The following is a 13427-nucleotide window of genomic DNA, read 5'->3' as shown; positions in this document are numbered from 1 at the left end:
TTTAATCACCTTGCATATGGGAGCTGAGTAGGCTCTTCCTGGGAGCCCGAAAGAGCTGGTAGTCACATCCTCCACCATCTCACTTGACTCAATCCAGTAGTAAAAGCAAGTCTCAAGATTCTCCTTGTAAAGAGCTTTTCCACGTATTTAGCACCCCAGCTGCCAAGACTGCCACCCCATGGGATGGCTTTCAGTTCACCTAGCTCTAGGACTCAAGAAGATTCAGCATTTCTGAGCTCCTTAGAACCACACAAAACAAAAAGGCAGTCCCCTTTGAGCACACAAGGACTCCAAGAGCTTATCCCCCCTGATTCAGCACAGTGAATAGAAAAAACACTCAGCTTCTGATTTCTCCCTGGTAGGGGCCCTACTGCATACCCAATGTCCTGATTTTCCTACCTGATGCCTGAAGGTCCAGTGTACAATTAGCTTGCACTAAAGTGCTCAAGGAGCTGGCAATTGTATTCCTCTGGGAACCTAAACAAAAATATGAGCATTTCCAACACATTTGAGATGCTGAAGGGTTTTGTTATACCCTCAAATACTGGGAGCCACCAATAAGAAAATGGCAGTATGGATATGTAGAAACATTTCAAGGGCAACCAGGAAGTCAAGCCAGGCTGATTGATAAGGTTAATCTGCTATCTGAGGCTAGTCTGTCAAGACCAACCAAGTGGCTGTTTGACATTCAGAAATCAACACCGAGGGTCAAAACGAAGATGTAGGGGAATATGTTCTAGACAAAAGAATGAGAGAAATCTCTAGAAATTGGCTCTAATAAAATGGACATAAGTGATTTACCCAACAAAGATTTCAAAATAATGGTCATAAATATGCTTGCTAAAGTCAGGAGAGCAATGCATGAAAAAAGAGACTCTCAAAGAGAAAATACTAAAATGTACCAAATGGAAATCATAGAGTTGAAGAATATAATCTAAGTGAAATAAAAAATTTAATATAAGACTTCAAGGGCAGACTAGATCAAGCAAGGAAAAAAAAAAAGAATCAGAAAACTCAGAACAGGGCAGTGGAATTCATCCAATCAGAGGAGCAAAGAAAGAAAAAGAAAGAAAAAGAGTGAAGATAGCTATTAAAGGTCTATGTGACACCATCAAGGAAACCAATATATACATTACATTATAGGGGTCCAAAAAGGAGAAAAGAGAGAAAGAGGCAGAAATCTTATTCAAATAAATAATGGCTGAAAACTTCCTAACATGGGGAAACAGACATTCAGAACAAGGAATCCCAAAAAGAACAAAATAAGAAGGATCTAAGACCCACACTGAGACATATTATAATTAAATTGTCAAAAGTTAAAGACAAGTGAGAATCTGAAGGCAGCAGGAGAAAATAAACTTGTTAATTACAAGGGAACTTCCATAAGACATTCAGCAAATTTTTAAGCAGAAACCTTGCAGGCAATAAAGGAGTGGGATGATCTATTGAAAGTGTAGAAAGAAAAAAAAACTCTGCCAGCCAAGAATACTCTTCCCAGCAAAGCTGCCTTTCATAATTGAAGTAAAGGTAAAGAGGTTTCCAGAAACAGACCAACAAAAGTTAAAGTACTTTACCACCAGCAAACCAGCCTTATAATGTTAACTAGAGTTCTTAAAGCTGAAACAAAATGATGCTAATTAGTTGCATGAAAACATGTGAAAATATAAATCTCACTGGTGATATATAGTTAAATTCAGGATATTCTAAAGTTGTAATTATGAGGGGGATTAAATCACTTATAATTGTAGTATAAAGGTTAAGGGTATTAAAAAACATTATTTATTAGTGGTATGCAATATAAAACTATAAATTGTGACATCAAAAATGTAACACCTGGGGAAGTATAAAAATGTATAAGTTCTGTATGCATTCAAAGTTAAGTTGTTATCAGAAGAGATTGTTGTATGATATTTTATGTAAACCTCATACTAGCTACAAAATAAAAACCTATAGTAGATAAAAAGAATGGAATTGACGTATACCACTATAGAAAATAATCAAATAACAAAGGAGGAGAGCAAGAGAGGAAGGAACAAACGAACTACAAAAGAGCCAGAAAATAAAAAATGACAATAGTACGTCTATACCTATCAATAATTTATTTAAAAGTAGATGGACAAAATTTTCCAATCAAAAGACAGAGAGAGAGAGACCCAACTATATGCTCATTATAAGAGGTTTACTTCAGCTTTAAGGACATATACAGACTCAAAGTGAAGGGATAGAAAAGATATTCCATGCAAATGCAAGCCAAAAAAGAATTAGGGTAGCTCTGCTTATATTGCCCCAAAATAGAGTTTAAGCCAAAAATGTAACAAGAAAAAGAGAAGGTCATCATACAATAATAAAGGGTCAATTACTTATAAGAATATAACAATTTCAGCTATTTATTCTCTCAATATTAGAGCAGCTAAATATATAAGGCAAATATTAACAGAACTGAAGGAAGAAATAGACTACAATACAACAATGTTAGGGGACTTCAAAGTCCCACTTAGACAATGGATATATAATTCAGACAGAAGAAATAACAAGGAAACATTTGACTTAAATGACACATTAGACCATATAAACTTAACAGGCATAACAGAACATTCCTTCAGCAGCAGAACACACATTCTTTTTAAGTGCACATTGAACATCCTCCAGGATGGATCAATTATTAAGCCAAAAGCCTTAATTTTTCTTAATTTAAAAAGATTGAAATCAAATCAAGTGTCTTTATGACCACAGTGGTAGGAAACTAGAAATCAATTAAAAGAGGAAAAATTAAAATTCACAAATATATGAAGATTAAACAACTTATTTCTGGAGAATTAATGGATCGAAGAAATCAAAGGTAAATAAAAGGCAATCTTGAGACAAAAGAAAATAGAAACACAACATACCACAACCTATGAGATGCAGCAAAAACAGTTTTAAAAGGAAAGTTCACAGTGAAAAACACCTACATTAAGAACCAAAAAAGATCTAAAGTAATAACCTCACTGACATTCAAGGAACTAGAAAAAGAGATAAATTAAGCCCAAAATTATTAGAAGGAAGGAAATAATAAAGATCAAAGTGGTAATGGACTAAAATAGAGACTAGAAAGACAATAGAAAATATCAATGAGTTGATTTTTTCATCAAAGTCTAGTTGATTTACAATGTTTCTTCAGTTTCTGTTGTACAACAAAGTGACCCCGTCATGCATTTATGTACATTATTTTTTTCTTTTTTCATATTATCTTCCATCATGTTCCAACCTAAGAGATTTTTCTGTGCTGTACAGTAGGACTCCATTGCTTTTCCATTCCAAATGTAATAATTTGCATCTACTAACCCCAAACTCTCTGTCCATCCCACTCCCTCCCCCAACCCCTGGCAACCACAAGTCTGTTCTCCATGGCTGTGATCTTTTTCTGTTTTGTAGATAGTATCATTTATGACATATTTTAGATTCCACATATAGAAGAGATTCTCATACTAAGTGAAGTAAGTCATAAAGAGAAAGACAAATACCATATGATATCACTTATATGTGGAATCTAAAATGAGTTGGTTTTTTGAAAAGATGTACAACAGGTAAATCTTTAGACTAAGAAAAAAGGAAAAAGACTGAAAATCAGAAATGAAAGAAGTTCATTTGTGCCATATATTAGATTCTAGATATAAGTGATATCATATGGTATTTGTCTTTCTCTTTCTGACTTACTTCACTTAGTATGAGAGTCTCTAGTTCATCCATGTTGCTGCAAATGGCAAGTGATACTTCAAGATGACTAAAAGGGAATCAAATCCAATTAAGTAAATTATTATATTAAAAATCTAAAATTAAATCATCTGCTTTTCATAATTAAAAAAGTGGAAGAGGTGACATTACCACAGGTAAGAAAAGAAATGCTAAGGATCATAAGAAACTGCTATGAAAATTATGTGTTAATACATTGGATAGAAACATACTACCTACCAAGACTGAATCATGATGGAAAATTTGAAAGCACTAATTACTAGTAAGGAGATTGAATCTGTAGTCAACACTTCCCAACAAAGAAAAGTCCAGGACCAGATAGCTTCACTGGTGGACTCTACCAAACATTTAAAGAAGAATTAATACCAATCCTTCTCTAATTCTTCCAAAAAAACAGAAGACAAAGGAACAACTCTAAACTCTGTTTAGGGGGCCATCATTATCCTAATTCCAAAGATAGAAAAGGACACTACAAAAAATGATGAATGTGAATACAAAAATACTTAATAAAATATTGGCAAATGGATTTCAACAATACATAAAAATAATTATAGTCTATAATCAAGTGAGATTTATTCCTGAGATGCAAAGCTGGTTTGACATATGAAAAATCAATCAATTTGATATACCAGGTTAACAAAATTAAGGATAAAAATCGTATGATCATTTCATCAGAAGACAAAGAATTTCACATAATTCAACATCATTTCATGATTAATACTCTCAACAAAAAAGAGAACAACGTACTGGAAGTCCTAGCCAGAGCTGTCAGGCAATAAAAAGAAATAAAAGGCATCAAATTAAAAAAAGAAAGTTGTCCCTGTTTGCATGGCATGCTACAGAAAACCTCAAGACTACACCAAAAAAAAAAAAAAAACCTGTTACAACTAATAAACTATTCAGTAAAGTTGCAGGATACAAATTAAGAATTAAAAAATTACTATAAACAGAAACAGATCATGGACATGGAGAGCAGACTCATGGTTGCCAGAGGAGAGGGAGTGGGATGGAGGGGGAGTTTGGGGTTGGTAGATGCAAACTATTATATTTAGAATGGATGCACAGTGGAGTCCTATGTATAGCACAGGCAACTATGTCCAATCTCTTGGGTTAAAACATGAATGGAAATAGTATTTTTTAAAAAAAGAATCTATGTATATATGCATGACTTGGTCACTCACTCAGCTGTACAGCAGAAATTGAAGGAACATTATAAATCAACAATAAAAATTTTAAAAATTGCTATAGGCCAACAGTGAAGTATGAAATAAATTAATAATCCCATTTACAACAGCATCAAAAATAATAAAATGACATTAATTTAACCAAGGAAGTGAGAGATCTGTAGACTGGAAACTATAATACAGTCACCCCTCAGTGTCCACAAGGGACCCTCAAGGATTCCAAAACTTGCAGATACTCAAATCTCTTGTATAAAATGTCATAGTACAATTGGCCCTCCATATCCATGGGTTCCATATCTGTAGATTCATTTGTCTCTTGATCAGATTCAGAACCTGTGGATACATGAGGCCAGCTATATATTGATGAAAGACATTGAAGAAGACATAAGTAAATAGATATTCTGTGTTCATAGATTGGAAGAATTCATATGTTTAAATATCCACACTACCCAAATTGAGCCACAGATTCAATGTAATCCCCATAAAAATCCCAATGGCACTTTTCACAGGAATAGGGAAAATAAGCCTAAAATTTATATGGAACTACAAATGACCCTGAATAGCCAAAGAAATCTTAAGAACAAAGCCTGATGCGTCATGCTTCCTGCTTTCAAACTATATTAAAAAGCTACAGTAATCAAAACAGTTTGATATTGGCATAAAAACAGACATACAGATCAATGAAACAGAAAGGTTTCATTGGAAACTATCAACAGAACATAAAGAGTACCTATGGAATGGGAGAAAACCACATATCTGATAAGGGATTAATATTCAAAATATACAGGCAGCTCATATCACTGAATAATAAAAAAAAAATTATAAACCAATGCAGGTCTTAACATTTTCCAAAGAAGACATACAGATAGCCAAAAGGTACATGGAACGGTGCTCAACATCATTAATCATCAGGGAAATGCAAATTAAAACCACAATGAAATATCGCTTCACACCTGTTAGGATGGCTATTATGAAAATAGTAAGAGATAACAAATAATAGTGAGGATAGATGTAGATAAAGGGAATACTTGAATACTGTTGGTGGGAATGTAAACTGGTACAGCCTCTTTGGAAAACAGTATGGAGTTTCCTCAAGAAATTAAAAATAGAGCTAACATAGGATCTAGCACTCTTACTTCCGGGTATATATCCAAAAAGATATGAAATCATTACCTGGAAGAGTTTTCTGCGCTCCCATATTCACTGCACCATTATTCACAGTAGCCTAAGTATGGAAACAACCTAGATGTCCATCAGTGAATGATTGGAAAAAGAAAACATGACACACACACAAACACACACATGCATGATGTCATGCATGATGGAATATTATTTTGTCTTAAATAAGAAAGAAACTCTACCATGTGTGAAAACACGAACAGACCTGAAGGGTGTCACACTATTTGAAATAAGCTAGTCACAGAAAGACAAATACTGTATTATTTCATTATATGTGGAATATAAAATAGGCAAACTTGGAGAAGCAGAAAGAATGCTGATTACCAGGGATTGGGAGGGTAGGGGAAATGGGGAAAAGTTAGTAAAAAGATACAAAATTTCACTTATAAGATAAATACGCTGTGGTGCAGTGTGTTAAGAATCTGACTGCACAGACTTGGGTCATTGCAGAGGTATGTGTTGGATCCCTGGTCCAGCACAGTGGCTTAAAGGATCTGGGGTTGCCACAGCTGTGGTGAAGATCACAGTGGAGACTCAGGCTCAATCCCTGGCCCAGGAATTTCCCTATGTCATAGATGTGGCCATAAAAAAAAGAAGATGCATGTGCTTTGAAGATCTAATGTGTAACCTGTTCACTACGGTTGAGATTCCCATAATGATTGTTTAATTGAAATTTGTTAAGAGAGTATCATTCAAGTGTTCTCACCTAAGAAGTAAATAAATGAGATGATGAATTGTGTTAATTAACTGATTGTGAAATTCTTTCACAAGTTTAAATTGTGGTATATTAAATCATCACATTGTACCCTTAAAATACATCATAGTTTTGTCTATTACACTTCAATGAAGCTGAAAAAAAGAGAAAGAGAAAGAAAGGGAGGCACAGAGACATTAAGAAACTTGCCCAAGTTCACAGAGCTGGTAAATTCTGATTCTGAATCAACTGGCTACCAAATTTGGATAGAAGCAAGAGGTGTGGTACACCACTTCAGGCAGGGATCTGCTGAGGGTATATGTCACCCATGTTTTTTAGATAGATTAACCAATCTCACACACCTATGCACCTGTATTTTAAAGTATATGTAGATGCTGTTGTGATTACTAAAATGTAAATTCATTGCATTAAAGTCATTTCAGTTCACAAACCTCTTGAGAGCAAAGACTATATTTATTCAGTTCCCTGCCTATCACATAATATAAGCATTTTATACAAAAACGTGTTGAGTGGAAATCTGATATAGATGAGCTGTCCTTAAGGGGGGGGGGCTACTAAAAAAGTTACAATTTTCAGAGGAATAATTTTTTTATTTTAAGAAAAGATTCTCATAATTCCAAAGTTTGGAAACAACTGACTAAGAATCTAACTTTTTGTTTGGGTTGAATCTTTCTCAATCATATATTGCCAAACAGACGACATTGGGTGGACCTACTGGTAATACAGTCCCAGTACTGAATATGAAATCAAAGTGGAACTGCTCTTTATATCCTTTTCTCTTTGTCTAAACACCATCGAGCTCATGGTAAAATGTTAGAGACCCAGTGGGCATTAGAAAAGATTAATTGGATGCTGACCTTGGCTTTGCTACTGAGGTACAGCCCAGACACCTGTGTGTGTTGGAGTTCTCCTCCATGAAAAATGGAAATGCTAATCTGGATGTTGGTAGAACGTGAAGGCATTTTTATGAAGCAAACATTTACATAACAAGCCATGAATGTTGTGTGTACCTTTGGAGTGAAACATGAAATACACACACACACACACACACACACACACTCACATATAAATATATATAATATATATAAAACTGGTCTCAGTCCCCAATATGTCAAATTGGAAGAGACCCTAAAGGAGACTCCTCAGCTGAACACCAACAGAGACTTTTTCTCCTGCCTATTTCTGTCTATTTTCTCCCTAAGTACAGTTATCTCAGGTGGAAATGGCATCAGTATGAACTTGACGTTGTCCTATTAAGTCAGCAAAGTGCTTAGGGAGGAAACCACATACAACAGTATCAGTAAGTATATGAAAGAGGAAACATTTCAAGAATCTCCTTGTCAAACAGTAAGTCATTACTTGAGTCAGAATTAGTTAAAACACTGCAGGTTCTCCATCTCATATGCATTTGGTCACCTTCCGCTCAGGGTCCAGATGCTCTGACACTCAGCACAGAAGCAAACGGACATAGAGGAGCCCTGTGGCTGCCTGTCATTGGAAAGGGCCTCCCTAAACAAGAAACTTAAACATTAAACCTTACTTTAGAGTTCTAAACAGAGGGAATTAAATAAAGGCCAACTAATTTATTCCCTAAGGGTATTTTAATTTAAAAGATTACTACCACAACCAGAGAAATGTTGAGATAGGTATACTTAGCACTAGTAATATTTTGCATTTTGGGGGGTTGAGAATTTTAGTATCTCTAAGGAAAAATTTCATAAACAAGTAAATTATGGTATCACTAAATCAGCAGGGCACATTATTTTCTTTCATCTTTAATGTCATCCTTATTTCAAAGAGGCCCAGGTGAATTTATGATGAGAATTCATAGTCACCAACTGTTTTTTTTTTTTTTTTCAGCTGGCATTACTTCATTTTTTTTCCTAACTAAAGAACATTTAATTTCAAATTTTCATTTTAAATTAAGAGAAAGTGATTATGGTACAGTTACATGTCTCACACATATGAGAAACAAACCTACTTAGCATAAAGTGAATGATTTTGGAATTCTAAATGTGACGTAGAAGTCAAAAGGTTCTTATCCAGTACCTCTAAGGTGCAGTCATATCCCTCTAAGGCAGAGAGAATCTCCTGTCAAGAGGTCATATCTCTATTTCTTAAGATATAAGTAGTAACACAGTCCCGTAAGAGTTCTTTCTCATATGGTACATATACACAGTGGAGTACTACTCAGCCATAAAAAGAATGAAATAATGCCATTCTAGAGATTCTCATATTGGTGAAGTAAGTCAGACAGAGAAAGACAAATATCACTTATGTGTGGAATCTAATAAAAATGATACAAAAGAACGTATTCACAAAACAGAAACAGACCCAAAGATTTCAGAACCAAACATATGGTTACCAAAAGAGAAATACTGGGGGGACAGATAAATGGGGCGGCTGGGATTGGCATATATATATACTACTATATACAAAATTCATAAGTAACAAGAACCTACTGTATAGCACAGGGAAATCTATTCAATAATTTATTTAATACTGTGTGATAGCCTATATGGGGAAAGAATCTGAAAAGTGTGTGTGTATGTATGTATGCGTATAATCAATTTATTCTAAAAAACAAAGTTCATTCTGGCTCTAAGATACTTAGCGTTCACAGACCCCAAATAGCTTCTCTCAGATGGTAAATGGCATTAAAATGCCAACTACTCTGGTAGTTTCTTTGTTCCGGGGGGTACTTGAAGCATGTTAGTGTGTATAGAGGATGTAAATCAGGGACACAACTTAATAAATGAGAGTCTGTAGTTCAAATACTTTTAAGTGCCTTGGGAAATAGCTACTTGGAAAGATTTAAGAAACATCAGAACTTATTTGGACAAGTTCATTTACTCTTTCCTTGGCTTGGTAATTATGGTAACTGGAACAGAGAAAGAGAGAGGGATACTTATTTTTCAGGAGGATTCAAACACACACAGAAATTCTGGGTTTGTAAACAACAGTCATTTGTACCATTAAGATGAGGGAGCAGATAGGGTGACCTATGCTTAGAGGATTGTGGCGTATCTGTGAAGAGAAGCAGGGCTGAGAACAGTGGTTCAAGGTATTCCTTGTTTCGCACCAAGTCCTCGGTGGTGATTCTCTTCATGGTGCCCAGCTGGGATGCCCAAGGTCCTTCCAAAAAGTTGCCTTTTTTCAGCATTAACTTACGTTAACGTTATGTTAACTTATGTTACAGTTTGGCCTGAAATCCCTCACAATCAAGAGGGTCTTAATGAATCATCCTCATCAGAATTAGAAGCAGTAAGAGACAACAGGGAAGTAACTTGCTGAGAAATACATCAGTGACAAGAGTAGGTACCTCTCACTCCTACTGTCTTCTACCAGTGAATTGTTCTTAGTGGTATAAAGAAAAACTGCTTTACTATTACTATTATGATGATGATTATTAATTAGCATTTCCCCACTATTTTCAATATTCTGTTATTACAATTCTTTATCATAAAGCACTTTGAAACTTTTCTCAAGGAACTTCGGTTTTATTTAATATTAAATAGAATGTGTAAAATCTGCTGTTGTTTCAGTAAACATGGATATTAGAAGGATGGAATCCAATGTTAAGTATAGGGCTAAAAAATATATCAAATTTCTTGAAAAGGGAACATTGAGGGGAGGGATAAATTAGGATTTGGGGATGAACAAACACACACTACTGTGTATAATATAGATAAGTAACAAGAACCTGCTGCATAGCACAGGGAAATCTACTCAAAACTCTGTAATAAACTATTTGGGGAAAGAATTTGCAAATGAATGGATATGTGTATATGTATAACTGATTCATTCTGCAGTACACCTGAAACACAACAATTATACTCCACTAAAAATTTTTTTTTTAAATATTTTTTGAGGTAATCCTCAAACAAGGAAAACACAGAGATGTAACTGAGGTGCTAACCTCTTCATTTTCTAACTTCTCTCCCCCACTCACCCTGCCTCCTCATTTATCCTACCCATCGCCAAGACCTCCTCCCTCTGGGTGGATTCTTTTTCTACTAATCATCTGACTTTTGAAGGAAGCATGTAAAAGAGTGAATGAAGAAGGGGTTAACTGGAGGACCACACAAATAACCTCTGGTGGGTGGGCTGACACTGTTACAGCCACATCATTCTTGCTAAAAAACACTTCACCTTACTAAGATTGGTTTACAGGAGATGTCTAAGATAAGGCAGAAGAAAAATTTGAAGAGGCAGTGACTCAGAAATCTCCTTAGTATGATGAGAGGGACATTTCTGAAGTCACGATTTAAATACAGGAAATAAAAAGCCAGAGGAAATCAGTTCAAAGATGATGACCCATGAAAGCTGCAAATGGTATGAAACACCCCACTTCAATCACCATTGAATGTCCAGCTACACAAAGCAAGTTGGAAAGGGAACAAAGGTCATGAACTTGCATCACATTCAGTGCAATGACAAGTGAGTGAAAAAAAATCAATCAATCAACTTCCCCTTGCTCCTTTCCCATCGCCTGACTCCCAGATTAAGTCTTTTGGGAGAGTTAGGGTAATATCAAGAGTCTGTAATTGTTCTTCCTTTGCTGCTGTTATTGCAACCACACCATAGTTTCCAAAATACTATCCTATATGTGTTTATATTCAACAACTCATCCCTTGGCAAAATGGCTCTTTCAATCAAGCACAAGACTTTATTTGCCAGGTACGTTACGTGGCTCCATCAAGGATTCTTAATTCGAATATATTCTCAATTAATGTTTGGATAGACCACATAGGTTGAAGAGCTATCTGACAGCTGGCATTTGGATATTGTAGACCATTTCCACAGCTATGCCTCAATTGTGACAGTATTTTTCAACGTTGTTAGACTTAATGAAATTCATGTTACATATTCATGAGTCATCAAGCTGTCTCCTGACCTCTTGATTAAATTTTTCCTCAACTGGTCTAAACACCAGGATGTCTGTTAAGTATGTTTATCTTCTCTTTATTTAAGCCAGTATTTCTTACAGTAAAGTATTGCATTTGGAATGTTTCTCTTGACCCTCTAGTGTCTTTTCTCTAAATTACAAACAACTTGCTAATGTTGGCTGGAAAAAATTAATTGGAAGGTAAAAGAGGCACTCTTAAAATAATGCAAGAGCCCTACACTGTTTATACACTTTTAAAAAGGAATTGCCATAGAATAAGTCCAGTTGAGATTCAAATTTAATTTCAGAACTGTCATTCCATAGGCTTAACAAATCTTGTTAATAAAATAATGATGAACAGTTGATTAAAATCAACTAATTAATGGCTGTTCTTTGTTAACTAAAGGTTCTGGCCTAGGCAACAAGATACCAAATGCATAAACTGTTATTTTTGTGCACAAATAGCTCATAATTTTGTTGAAAAAAGAGGGATATAGGCAATTATCATACATTAGATTATGATAAATGTGAAATAGGGGCATAAGCACCAAGCCATGGAGACTCAAAGGGAAGAGAAAGCAATTCTTACCTCTACAGAGGTCTTTGTAGAGCATGTGAACTATAACTGAGTCCTGAAGGCTAGGTTGAGTTACTGGATGGGTGGAGAATAGGGGTGGAGAGTATATTCTTCTTTGGAGAAAGAGCAGGAGCACAGGCTTCAATATCTGAAACTACACAGAATATTTGAGAAATGGCATAGTTTGGGACAAATAGAAGGTGGTGTTGAGGGTTAGAAAAGTCATTTGGGTGCAGATTATAAAAGATCTTGACCACCAGTATGAATGGACAGCCTTTTGATAAGATAGTCTTAGGGGCTTTTTCAGCAAAGGAACTCCATCATCTCAACCACGCTTTTCAAAAGAGCCAGGGGCAGTGTGGCATGTACGCAGGAAAGGGAGGGGGCTGTTTTGACCTTTGCCCAAATCATAAAGCTTTGAGAAATTATTTTTATTATGAATCATGTTTTCCAAAATGGCCCTGAAATTAGGAGGCATGTCACGTGCAAACACAAAAACATCCCATCTGAGGATAGACCTTTCAGTGTTCCTGCCACACAAAAGGGCCTGTGTTGTGGTCTAGTAGGGTGACCATAATCCTGGAAATCAGGTGCTTGTTCATTCTGGGATGCTTAGCACCACATATAAAGTCCAAATGATTGCCCAATGACAGGTAAAGCCAGTGTTTCTAAACTTGATAAAGAATAGCAAAATAAGACAACAACATAAAATTCCATATGGGGGGTTGACTGAATAAGTGAAGACAGTGAAATGGTTTTATTTAGGAAGAGAGAAGCTCCTAAAGGCCTGGGCCAGAGACTGATAAGTGAAGTTTTGGGGTCCAAAAATCAGAGAGCATTGGTCATCATCGAGCTGAGAACTGAGGAGGTATGCTGTGACATCAGGCTTAACTCTCCCTGGGGTCTAGAGATGGTGACATCATCCAGCACAGTTCAGACTCAGTAGTTTCAAATTAGCACAAAATCTCCTTCTGCAAAAGTATAAAGAGCCTGTGGGACTTTGACTTTCATTTAGTTAGCTCCTACTTGTATGCCAGGCACTTTGCTAGGTACTGGGGATAAAAATCTGGCCCTATTAGAGCCTCTATCTCAAGAAACTTCAGCGAGAATGATCCCATATACTTGTTTAGGTTACAAGTGGAAAATATGCAT

At 35.7% G+C, this 13427-nt stretch overlaps 1 long non-coding RNA gene across 1 annotated transcript in view; it reads left to right on the top strand.

The window, feature by feature from the left end:
* LOC106505291 (uncharacterized) overlaps positions 1 to 13427 on the top strand; it is a 400457-nt gene that overhangs the window by 373508 nt on the left and 13522 nt on the right. The window lies entirely within an intron of this gene.

This window comes from Sus scrofa, chromosome 11 (genome assembly GCF_054392235.1).
Source record: "Sus scrofa isolate SSC_HxYL_T2T_F1_AM1 chromosome 11, Sscrofa_HxYL_maternal_Yorkshire_Landrace_v2.0, whole genome shotgun sequence".
Lineage (NCBI taxonomy): Eukaryota > Metazoa > Chordata > Mammalia > Artiodactyla > Suidae > Sus > Sus scrofa.
The sequence above is the reverse complement of the archived record's forward strand: the minus strand, read 5'-3'. Positions and strand labels throughout refer to the sequence as shown.